Consider the following 12195-nt stretch of genomic DNA (forward strand, 5'->3'; position numbering starts at 1 on the left):
CAACTGATCTCGTGTGACTGAAGTTCTACCCTCTATGTGGTTTGCGCATGCGGCCTACTTGGCGCCCTTTCTTCATCTTGCTATCAAAATGTATTGTGTGCATAGCATTAATTGACAGGAATTCTTAATTGGATCAACGCCACGGACCTATATTCGAGCTCTTAGTGTGCGACCTGCCAATCTACGGGTTGATATAGGCTTATTTCGGATAGACAATATATAGTTTGAAAAAGAAAATTAACTGATTACGCCTGCATGTAATAAATAGATCCTATATTATTTATGAGTCTACGCCAACGAAGTCTGCCCATAAATTATAGATTCGTGTGTTATTTCTTAAAATACTTCTATTTTTTGTTATTATTTCTTTGTAACTGTTAAAAAAATTGTAAATGCTGTACTTTTATTTATTAAGTCTTGTGTTTCTTGCCTGCTGTTCTACTTTTTTACTGTAATAATATAAATTAATAAGCGCAATATATTGTATAAGTAATACTTGTATATTTTCTCATGTAGGTGAATGTTGTAATGTTATTAATGGGAAGTAAATACATATCTTACACCGTAGGATAGTTATTTTTTGAAACATTATAGATCATTTATACGTTTAAATTAAATTTGCTATCTGATTATTACACATTTAAGTAGTACTCGCGTACATAAATTAAATATTTTTTCGTCATTAAAAATATATATCTATTTCACAGTTTTCAACACATATTTATTATCATTAATTGCTGTTTAATATAAGCTACGTGTGAATAATTCAAATGTGACTTAGTAGAAACTATGTACATAAACTAAACAGCACAAGTTCATAAGACAATTAATTGCTCGTGTATCTGATTTCACACAAATATTCGAGAAGTTTCTCAATTTACATCTTAATCGGGCGTAGCTCTTAAATATTACGGTGCCTTAACTTAACATATAATGTTATTTATTACCTACATTTCTATTAAGGTTAAACCAGTTAACTATTGCTATATTATGTATATAGCCGATAGTTATATCCCTTAGAAATCGATGTCTATTGACATAATCATACGTATAAATTAATTACACAAAACTATAGTCATGATATATATTTATACTAACTTAAAATATAAAATCTTTATAAACCTATGTAAAGGACAGTTTAGTTCGACATTTTGTAAAGTGATAAACATGCAACACGACCATAGACCTTCTACGGCGTAGCCTATTTTTTTACGTCTAGAAGAAATACGAAATAATTAAGTTTTACAATTTAAGTTCTTTTTAAATGTCAGTTAAACTCGAGTCCTAATTAATTTAAATTGAGTAAAACTAAAGTATCTTAAGAAAATTTCTTGCGTCTGTAGCAAGATATAATAAAAACCAAGCCTTTTCATTTTAATAACATTCTTAAGAAATTGAAGCCCTAATTCGTTCGAGATTTCAGTCGCTTTCAACATCGTGTAACGTACGAGGCAATTTTTAACCACAAACTTAAGTTTTCAAGTGGAAAACTGGCAAGTATTCGAGCTATTCAATTCAAACTGGGCTGGATATTCAAATGCGTTATTTGTTTAAGCGAGAACTTCTCAACTTTAAGTACGGATGAGACTAAAGTTCTCTAGATGAGCTTCAGTATTCGAATACTAAAAGTCCAGGGCAGAACTCAAACGGGTCTATAATTCTAATTGATAATTATTGAAACATTCGTCAACTCAATGCTTAAGGCCTACAACGCACTAGCGGCTGGCCGTGATGCGGTGTGCCGCTGCGGTAGGCCGCAGTATATACGGTCTGCCGTAGCGGCATGCCGTATTCCGGCTAACCGTCCCTATTGCGGTCTGCCGCAATCGTCACTCGTCAAGTGCTTCTTGAAATATTGCACATGATGGACGTTGAAGAAGTTGCGAACACTGACGAGTGACGATTGCGGCAGACCGCAATAGTGACGGTTAGCCGGAATACGGCATGCCGCTACGGCAGACCGTATATACCGCGGCCTACCGCAGCGGCACACCGCATCGCGGCCAGCCGCTAGTGCGTTGTAGGCCTAAACTGTGGCAAGTAATCTAATATATAAAATTCTCGTGTCGCGGTGTTTGTAGTTAAACTCCTCCGAAACGGCTTGACCGATTCTCATGAAATTTTGTATGAATATTGGGTGTCTGAGAATCGGCAACATCTATTTTTCATCCCCCTAAATGTTAAGGGTAGTCCTCCCCTAAATTTTATTTTTTTAATTTTTAGATAAATTTTTATTTTTTTATGATACAGTATTAAAAACTACAAACAACCCCTAATTTTCACCCCTCTACGATCAACCCCTATTTTTTATTATAATGATATACATGGCAAAACGACGTTTTCCCGTCCGCTAGTAAATAGATACAAATGTATTTTAATAGTTGGAGCATTTAATTATGTATGATACGATGGCGTCCCGCGTCAGTCGTCCCGCCTGCTCTACGCCCTTGGGAACTGGTGGTAAATGTAAATTTAGATCCTTCATTTTTTGACATTGACCTTCATGATTGACAAATTTTGGTCATATTGGAAATTCCACGTTAATAGTAATTTTGTATGTTTTACAGAAAACACATTGTTATAAATTAAGTTTAACAATCAATTTATCAGTATTTCAACGTCCAACCATTACACCACATGATATAACCAATACAATTATAAATATGTATATGGGTATGTGAGAGTACTTTTTCTTGAGGGTCTTAAGACGGGGCATACACCGGCAGTAGTCTGTGCTGTGCTTGTTTTAATCATCCTTTCTAATAATAATAATTCATTTAATTAAATGCAATATTTGACATAGATATTCTCATATTCTGTGAGGATGGTACAGCGTAGATCTCTTCCTTTATGTGAAATAAAAATTCTTAATTCCCAAATTAATGTTAATGACACTTTTTATTTTCCAAATACTTAGTACTACATGACACGTATCAAAACGGGTTTTCGCCACTATGATCACTGATATAGGTAAAACAGTAAAACATGTACACACTTCTTTCTGTAGTTTGTGTTAGTGGCGCCGCGAAACCTCCTCCACACTCGCGCCGTCTTCGCCGAATCTGTAAGGGTATTCTTCTGTAACTTCAGCATCGGTCCAGCAAGTATGGTCAGTGTCGGCCTGAGTTCTGATGCCGTCCACTATGCCAGTCACGATGAATGTTTCTAAACTTTCTGGATATTTGCGCGTTGCGTGCATGTACACACTGTATTAATTAAATTCCTTACTATTTTGCTGTATTAACTTTTTGCAATAGTAACGGAATCTTTATGCAAGAATATTCCGGGCTTAAAAATAAGTTAGTCCGTCCCAAAAGTATGTTTAACAACATAGAGAAGTATGCAAAGATAACATGACGTCTGCCTATCGTCTACATGTTGCAGTTTTATTCGTCTGTCGACCCATTCAAAGACATTTCCTGAGTTTCAATGGGATATTTTCATAAAAATGTTGCATATTTTTTCATTCAGATATTCTTGAGTTAAGCTTATAATTCATGTTTTTTATTGACGCTTTAGAATCATATATACGTATTGTCTAGCTTTACATGGAACTGTTATAAGGTAATGTACAAGTTACACTTTTGACATTAGCTTTTATGTACAACAGATTTTTTAATACAAATAAACACACGTTTTTAATCACAGTCAATAGCTATATATATTAAATGGGCATTGAATTGTTGATTTTTAAAATAAATGAACATGATATATATCAGCTTATTTAAAAGACATTTAACCTAATAAATAATTAGTTATATATACGTATATAAAGTTGTAATGATCGATGATGAACAACACACTAGTGTAGTAATTCAACATTTCTAAAAACACTTCGGTTTTTGTAGAGAGTTGTCTAATTTTTACGGTACTAAAATCATATTTTTAATTTAAACAAAAGCTAATGGCTATCCATTTTGATTTCCTGATATTGTCACGGGTAACCTTTTTGACACTTGTCTTACGTATGTTACTCTATTTAAATATGTGAGGAGGGGCAGTGTTGGCCTAGTGGTCTAAGCGTGCAACTCTCATCCCCGAGGTCGTACCCTACCGTATACGTTCCAAGGTTCAAACCCGAGCTATGCGTCAATGGAGATTCTGTCTATGTATATGACACTCGCTCGTACAAGTAAAATATCGTGAGGAAATCGGCATGCCTTACACCCACAAAAGTCGAGGGCGTGTGAGGCTCAGAAGACTGATACATACTTGCCTATTATAAAAAACAGATCTGAACAAGTCTGAAGTTAGGCCTAGACCTAAAAGGTTGGAGCGCCATTGTTTTATTTACTTTGAAGCGTGCGTTATGACGGTCACTATTCTTCGAGTGTCAATTTAGATCTTGACTATAGGGAAGTTAAAATAAAGCAGTTCTTTTATACTTTTAACATATTTGCCTCTAAGTATATAAAATGTTGAGGGATATGGTTATGTTTTGTGGACTCTTTTTCCGTACTTAGACGCTCAATAGGTCCGTTGTACGTAAGTCCTGGCTAACTAAGCCAAACTCCTTCCAAAATCACAGAGGCTTCCTGGGCATTTCGCAGGCTTCACCTCTAGTGTTCCGAGGATTTCTGCACGTTGTTTAGCCACAGCCTCGCATTCCAGGACTACGTGGGTGACTGATTCCTCTGCGCTGAAACAGCCTCTGCACATGGGGCTGTCTGTCGCGCCTAGGACATAAAGATGTTTATTAAGGAGACAATGGCCCGTAATTGTCCCTATTTTGAGGTTAGTTCTGTTTAGATTTAGAAGTTGCTTTGTCATTTTTGGGTTAGCCACTGGCAGAACCATTTTGGATTGCCTGATGTTCAGGGATATAAAAGATTGTCTAACGAATAACACAGATAGTTATCAATGGCTTATCTTAATCGATTTCAAATGCGACCTGGTATTGTAGTCGACGTTTGATCTAAACCAAATGAGAGTATTATGGAGGTTCACAATGGAAAATCAACTTCATATTATAATGAATTGTGATCCCTTCTCGTTTTCCAAGGAATCCTTGAAAGCCGAATAGACCTTTAGAAATGTATTGTGAGGTGCGCCATTCATTATAGTCTCAAGTCATATTCAGTTCTTGATACAGTCTTTTCAACGCTTAATGATCGCTTTCAGGAAAATTAAATTTTGCTGCCATTGGTTTAAGAAGTGTTTATTCAAAAGTGTTGATAGTTATACTTTTCATATTACTTTATCCTATTTATATAATGGAAGCAAACGGGCAAGAGGCTCATCTGAAGTTAAGTGATACCGCACTCACATTGCCAGAGGTCTAGTAAGTGCGTTGCTGGCCTTTTAGGGATTATTACGCTCTTTTCTTGAAGGACGCTAAGATTTTACTTTTAGAAGACTTTTACTAGAAGACTTAGTATTTATTATTAGTTTATAAGTACCCCATTATATAACCACAAAGGTTATGTATTATAATGGGTTTTTATGTAAAATAAAACGAATTAGTACAGGATGTTTTAAAAAGAAGAAGAATACTGATAAGTTTCTAATTTATAAAGTGGTGGTAATTTACCACATAAATAAATTTAAAACCCTAATTGAACCTTATTTGAGGGCGTTTCCGAAAGCTAAAATAAAACATTTCAAATAATTTAAAAGTAAATAATTAAAAAAAACTTACTCCTCAGAAATTTACAAAAAGAGAATCCAAAATTTGATATAACAAGAGAACAATTTATAAATCAAGAAAGTCCAATACACGGCTTTTACCGTCCGTGTATATCTTCGTCACTACCCTCAACCTATTATATTATACTATAACGTAATGGAAAACATGTATCAAGAATCAAATTAAAAAAAACACTATCAATAGAAAAAAGAAAAGTTACATAGTTACGTAGTCGGTAATATAAAGGTAATATGTCTCCAACTAATAGAAATTCTGAATTATAAAGAATTCGAACTTATTCTCTGAAACGCTCATATTCAATAAATACAAATCAAAGCCAAGTATTTGAAGATTTATTGAATGTAATATTCGATTAAATTCTTTATTCATATAACAACTGTCTGAAGTTTCTCGAAGTGTAAAGGACCTTTATGAATGCAATATATAGAATTAATATTTCAAAACTATATTTCATTCATTCATTTATATTTCAAGGACTCATTTAATATTCTCCTTAATATGCAAAGACGTTTCCTAAAGTTTGTTTTACTTGAAACCATTTTAGGTTAACAAATTTCGTGTTTTAACAAATCTTCTTTTGTTTTTATTTAATTCATTATGTTACGCGATTGTTATATTATAGTATACTTAGTTAAACAAAGTGAGCAGCCTATTGGTTTCACCGTGCGATTGTCATTCCTGAAGTTTTAGCTTCGAACCCCGGCTGTGTACCACTTGTGTTTTTCTATGGGTGCATCTAAGCCCTGCTAGTACGATGAAGAAATACATCGTGAGGAAACAGCATTCGTCACAAAAGTCGAGGACGTATGTCACGCACAGATGGCTAATCACCTACAGTTGCCTATTTTAAAAAACAAACAGATAAAGAAATCTGAGGGCCAGGCCTAAAAGGCGCCACTGGTTAGTTAAATATATAATTATTTCTATTGCTTCTTATCTATTCCCAAAACCGCTAAAAGGGTTTGGGGAGTTGTTTTTCTCTGTCTAATTAAATTATATTTTTCTCCATAGGTGGCTGGTGATAGCTTTGACCTATGGTTCCTTTACCGTATTTATTACGCAGAAACCAATTAGTGCAAATCGAACGATAAAATCGCAAGAATAACCAGTTCAATAAACAGTATGAAAAAAGAAACACGAAAATTAAAACCATGTTAACCGTATCGCACTGACAGTAAATTGGTTGCATTGAATGAGAAAGCGAGCTCCTCTGACGAACGTTTGCATTCAAACGAAAAAACCAAGCATGCCTTCAACAGTGAACTAGTTAATTGAATACTGGGAGAACCACGATTATTTCTGTTGCTTGTAATATTTATGTATCGTGACCTATTTTTCAAATAAAAGGTATTTTTCAATATAGGTCATTCATTGTCTTAATTGGGATATAGAATTTGTGATTACATTGCCGGGTGACTATCACATATAAAATTAAATATAACCGGGATTATATCACTCCCTTGATAGAATCCCATCCCGAATCCCCTTGAAGATGTTTTTCATTACTGCTATAGTAGAATGGAATAGGAATATAATAGGTGGGCTTAAAAGTTCATTACCTAGCCTATGAACTTTACATAGAAAAAATCTATTTTTTTAATAGAATTTGATTTGATTATTAAATTTAGTTGCATTTGGGAGCGATACTACGATTATAGCGGTCATAAAATTATTCGATACCACTTTTACAGTACGATTTGTCTTTAGCCTCGAATTAGGCTTCAGTTTTGGTGATTACCTTTTCATCACCGCATAATTTCTGTCCAGCGAGCATTATCTTGAGGTCTGAGAACAGAAAAAATCGCTGGAGGCTAAATCTGGAGAATACGGTGAATACGGAAGCAATTCGAAGCTTAATTGAGAATTTTGCCATCGTTTTCATTGTCTTGATGAAACAGCACTTTCTTCTTCTTGAAATGGGGCCTTTATAATAAAGTTATACGCTTTTCTTTGTGAGAACGACTTAAAACAACATACTTATACAATACAATGCAGTGTTCTATATACAAATAATATTATGTAACATATCCTAAAAATTTATATTGGTTTTATTCTATTTTTAGGTTCCTTTCCTAAGGGTACATAACAATAGAATTGCCAAAATCGAAAAGCCCCTTTAACTCTAATTACAACGTTACAAAGGAACGGCGTTTAATTAAATTGACGTTTCCTTCAAACAGTTCGGATACCGTGAACTCTAGATTAACTATCTTGCTCTAAGGGAACTTTATTGTGTAATAAAAAACGTATAAAAATCCGGCCGTCAAAACGTCGGACCGGGCTTAAATTGACCAGAAGAGGTTGTACAGTGAAGAAACAAGGAAAGTTTACGGTTATAACCTGATATTTTTAACAGAGAATTTATAAGAAAGCTTTTTTTTATCAATAATTAAAAATTGTAGAATATTTCAACAGCCGAATTCTAAATATCGGCGCGTATTATCACCAAAGCAATTCGCTATTATAACACATCCGTAGAGAACGAGAATTATTTGTACTCGTATATCAATTTGATACTAAAACGAAAAATTATTTTAATGATTTCTTAGTAAAAATAAAATAAATCAGTACACTACAACCTTTTAGGTCTGGGACTCAGATTTCTGATTCTGTTTCATGATCATTTTTCAATCTAATAGGCTAGTAGGTAATCTGCCTCCTGTGCCTGACACACACGCCGTCGACTTTTTGGGTCTAAGACATGTCGGCTGCCTCAAGATGTTTTCCTTCATAATACGCACATAGAAATAATGTCCATTGGTGCACAGTCCTCTGGAATGAGAGTCGCACACTAAAGCCACTAGGCCAACAACTGCACGTAGTAAAAATATGCGTAAAATATATTTCTTTTACACATAATCGTAAAAACGAAATACTTGACTGATTTCCACTGATTAGGGCACTTTATCGCTAAACTTAGGCTTTAGTGTCATTTATAAACGATCATAAATGTGTACCGAATCGAATTATTTACAAACATTTAATACTCACTTATAATACCACAAGAGCTTCAAAATTATCGGGTATTTCCCGATAGGTTCGTTGCAAACAATTAATATAGTCGTCATGACGACTATAAGTCGTCATGACGACTATATTTGTTTGCAGGGAACCTTGAGGGAAATGCCCGATAATTTTGAAGCTCGTGTGGTATTCGGGGGATTATTTTTCCGACCCAAATGTCGGCCAATAGAATTGCACCATGAGACGAAATGTACAGTTAACAAATAAGAATTTCATAATGAATAAAACAACTACTTAATACTTTTCTTGAAGCAACGACCAGAGAAAATTTTCACAAAAAATTATCAGTATAATACCATGTAGGTTGTACCACGTGACGTCGAATGGTGCAATTCTATTGGCCGATATTTGGGTCGGAAAAATAATCATTAAAATTATTTCTCAATATATAGGCAGGCAACCCAATGTACATTTGTCAATTTCCTTGTACTGACTGTACACAAATCAAGAACATGTTAAAAGATGAAATGTCCCAATGGGTGGATTGCGAGACTAAACGTTTAAAGTATAATTATAGGTACATCTATTTATATAGCAGATATTATAACCTACACCTAAACTAGGAACACAAACTCAAGATCTATTACTACAATTTGGTGATTTTGTGTTATACTCTACTTCCCAAGTTAATATATGGTGCATACTAAAGATAGAATAATTATGTAAGAAATAAATAAATATTGTCTCTGAAGTCTTGAAAACATATGTGTTGGCTATGTTATGGCATGTGACGTATGCGTCATAGTCCGTTGTCCATGGTGTCAATATTTTCAATAGTTTATGCTTCTAGAAGGTTCCTTAGAAAAAAGATCTTTTAAAAAGAATTGCGTATCTTGTGTGGCTTCACTTGTTCTATAAATGAATACGCTATATATATATTTTTTTAATCAGCTGCTTCTCATGCTCTTTTACCCAAATCCTCGTATTTATCGGAGCCGAGTGGAGATTTAATTAATTATCTTCTGAAAGTCGAAATCTAACTTAAGATCTAATCTATTTCAATTTAATCCAGGCTAATTTTACGAGATGTTTTACGGCCGAACATTGCAGACCTTCCAACAATAGATTTCCCTTTAGTATTTGATGGATTTAGCACTTTGATAAATCATTTTGTACGCTGAAAGGGCTGTAAAACATTGAACGTGTCGGCTACAGTTGAAGGCTACGGATTTTTATGAAATATTGCTTTTAAAAAAAGCGCGTATCGATGTTATAAATGTTTTTTGATTTCTACTGTATGTATTAAAATAAATTACTAAACTTACCAGAGTTTAGTCGTACGTATTTCTTTAAATTGTTATTCAATAGTTACTAACTAAAACTATACCATGGAGAGGCTACAGGCTATAACTATTTCCTGATGACAGTATAGTCGAAAACTATTAAATCTTACGAATATCCAATATATATTTGCATACAACCACACCCGCCCAATAAATCGCTCAATTTCACGCTCCATTACGTAGCGTTTAGCCTAGGGACATGCAAAAATATTAGCCACAGAACATCATAACGCAACACCTCGGTAGAAAATTTGAATACCAGCCAATCAACGTGCGACAGGTCGGTGGGTTGATCCTGGGAAAATTCAATTACATCGTATTTTATTGGCCCGAGAGGGGACGGCTAACTAAGTTGGGGTAACCAGTTTTCGTAATAGCGTTTTGATGTTTACTGTATCGGATGGGGCTCTGACGTCGCGGTCTTCGAACTAGTTAACACCAAGTTTTATAGAATCATAAATTTATAATAGAGCAGTGTTTGCTTAGTTGTTTCTGCGTGCGACTCTCATCCCTGAGATCGTAGGTTCCATCCCAGTCTGTGCACTAATAGACTTTTTCTATGAGCATATCATATTTTAACATTCGCTCGAACGGTTAAGGAAAATATCGTGAGGAAACCGACATGTCTTAGACCCAAAAATGCGACGGCGTGTGTCAGGCACTGAAGGCTGATCGCCTACCGTCTATTAGATTTAAAAAAATGATCATGATACAGATTCAGAAAACTTAGGCCCAAACCTAAAGAGGTTGTATCGCCACTGATTTATTTTTGTTTATTTTAAATGTAGAATAGCGGTTTTAATTTCTATAATTCAGCTCATTGTATGTATATTCTTCTAGTTTACTCAACGATTTTAGTCTTGTTGAATGACTGTTCTTATAGAAATTAGAATACGTCTTCAACACCTTTGGCATCGTATACATTTTAAAATATGCTAAATTGATACATTATCATTAGTATATTACATTCATAATATAAATATCAATATTATAAGTTTAATTGTTCTTAGCAAATCATAATAATAAAATGAAACCAGTGTCAGCAATAAATTCTTTACATTGATTTAACATCCCTTTTTAAGCGTTCCAAACTTAAATTTTGACATCGAAATCCATAAACAACGCAAACTGCCACAGATAAAAAATATTCATGTATTCTATGAATTGGCAAAATAACTGATGGGATGGCCAGCTCGTTATTTTCCAATTCTTGTAATAGCCAATCACACTATGGCGCGAATCGCACTTTTGAGGTCAATTTTGGGATCACAAGGGTAAAATCCGCGTACAGTAAAATCCTAGTAAGTAAAGTTTTATTTTTATTTCCCGACAGCGCGAATAATTGTTCCTTCTTAAGGTACATATCCAAATTAATAAAAAGCCTATCTCAAGTAAGAAATCTCATCTTTATTTTCCAACCGCCATATAATATTTAAAACGCTTGTGGTTTATCGCCAATATCGATACCAAGTTGAATACACTGGCTCTCGGTCGATCACCGAAGTTAAGCAACGTCGGGTGCGGGCGTACTTGGATGGGTAACCGCCTGAGAACACCGCGTGATGTTGGCTTGTTATACATTTTTTTTTAATGTTCTATATTTATTTACCATTATATTTAAATAAACTATTAAAACTTAATACTGAAATAGTATTTTATTTCGCTGAAAACTTAAGCTTCAAGCCACTTAAAGTCTTGTAAGTATTAAAAGTCAACTTCTGTACAAACTTCCGAATATTTTAAAGCTGTTTCCACCTTCCACAATGTCCAAGTTTCACTTCCAGATATTTAAATTTTAAAGTGCGAAAATTTGAATTTGAAGAGATTTTGATGTGATGGAATGGCTCAAGAAGGATAAACTATATTGTGTAAAAATAACACAAAGAATTTGTGATATTCAACAATAAAACGGATGTTAGATTAAAGTGGTTTAAGTAGGTAATTATTGCTTAGGTTTAAATAGTATTGCCATTTGCATAAATAAATTATAACTTATTTTAAAAACAATATTATATTAACTCCTACTTCAATTACACATTATTTTGTTATATATATCACTATGTACTAGTATTATTTTTATTAGTAAGTACTTCTTCAAAAATTATACCAACATGAATACTGCAATTCATTTTAATTAGAAAATATTATTTAAGAGAGAGATTCTATTTAACCATAAATTTATAGCATAATAATCTATCGGTTTACAGCATAATAATTTGCAAACATAAATAATTCAATTAA

The 12195-nt window shown here is 33.9% G+C and overlaps 1 pseudogene; it reads left to right on the forward strand.

Annotated features, from left to right (window-relative positions):
- Positions 1–11407: 11407 nt before the first annotated feature.
- LOC125050753 lies at positions 11408–11525 on the forward strand (annotated as a pseudogene).
- The last annotated feature ends 670 nt before the right edge of the window (positions 11526–12195 follow it).

This window comes from Pieris napi, chromosome 6, assembly GCF_905475465.1.
Source record: "Pieris napi chromosome 6, ilPieNapi1.2, whole genome shotgun sequence".
Taxonomy (NCBI): Eukaryota; Metazoa; Arthropoda; class Insecta; order Lepidoptera; family Pieridae; genus Pieris; species Pieris napi.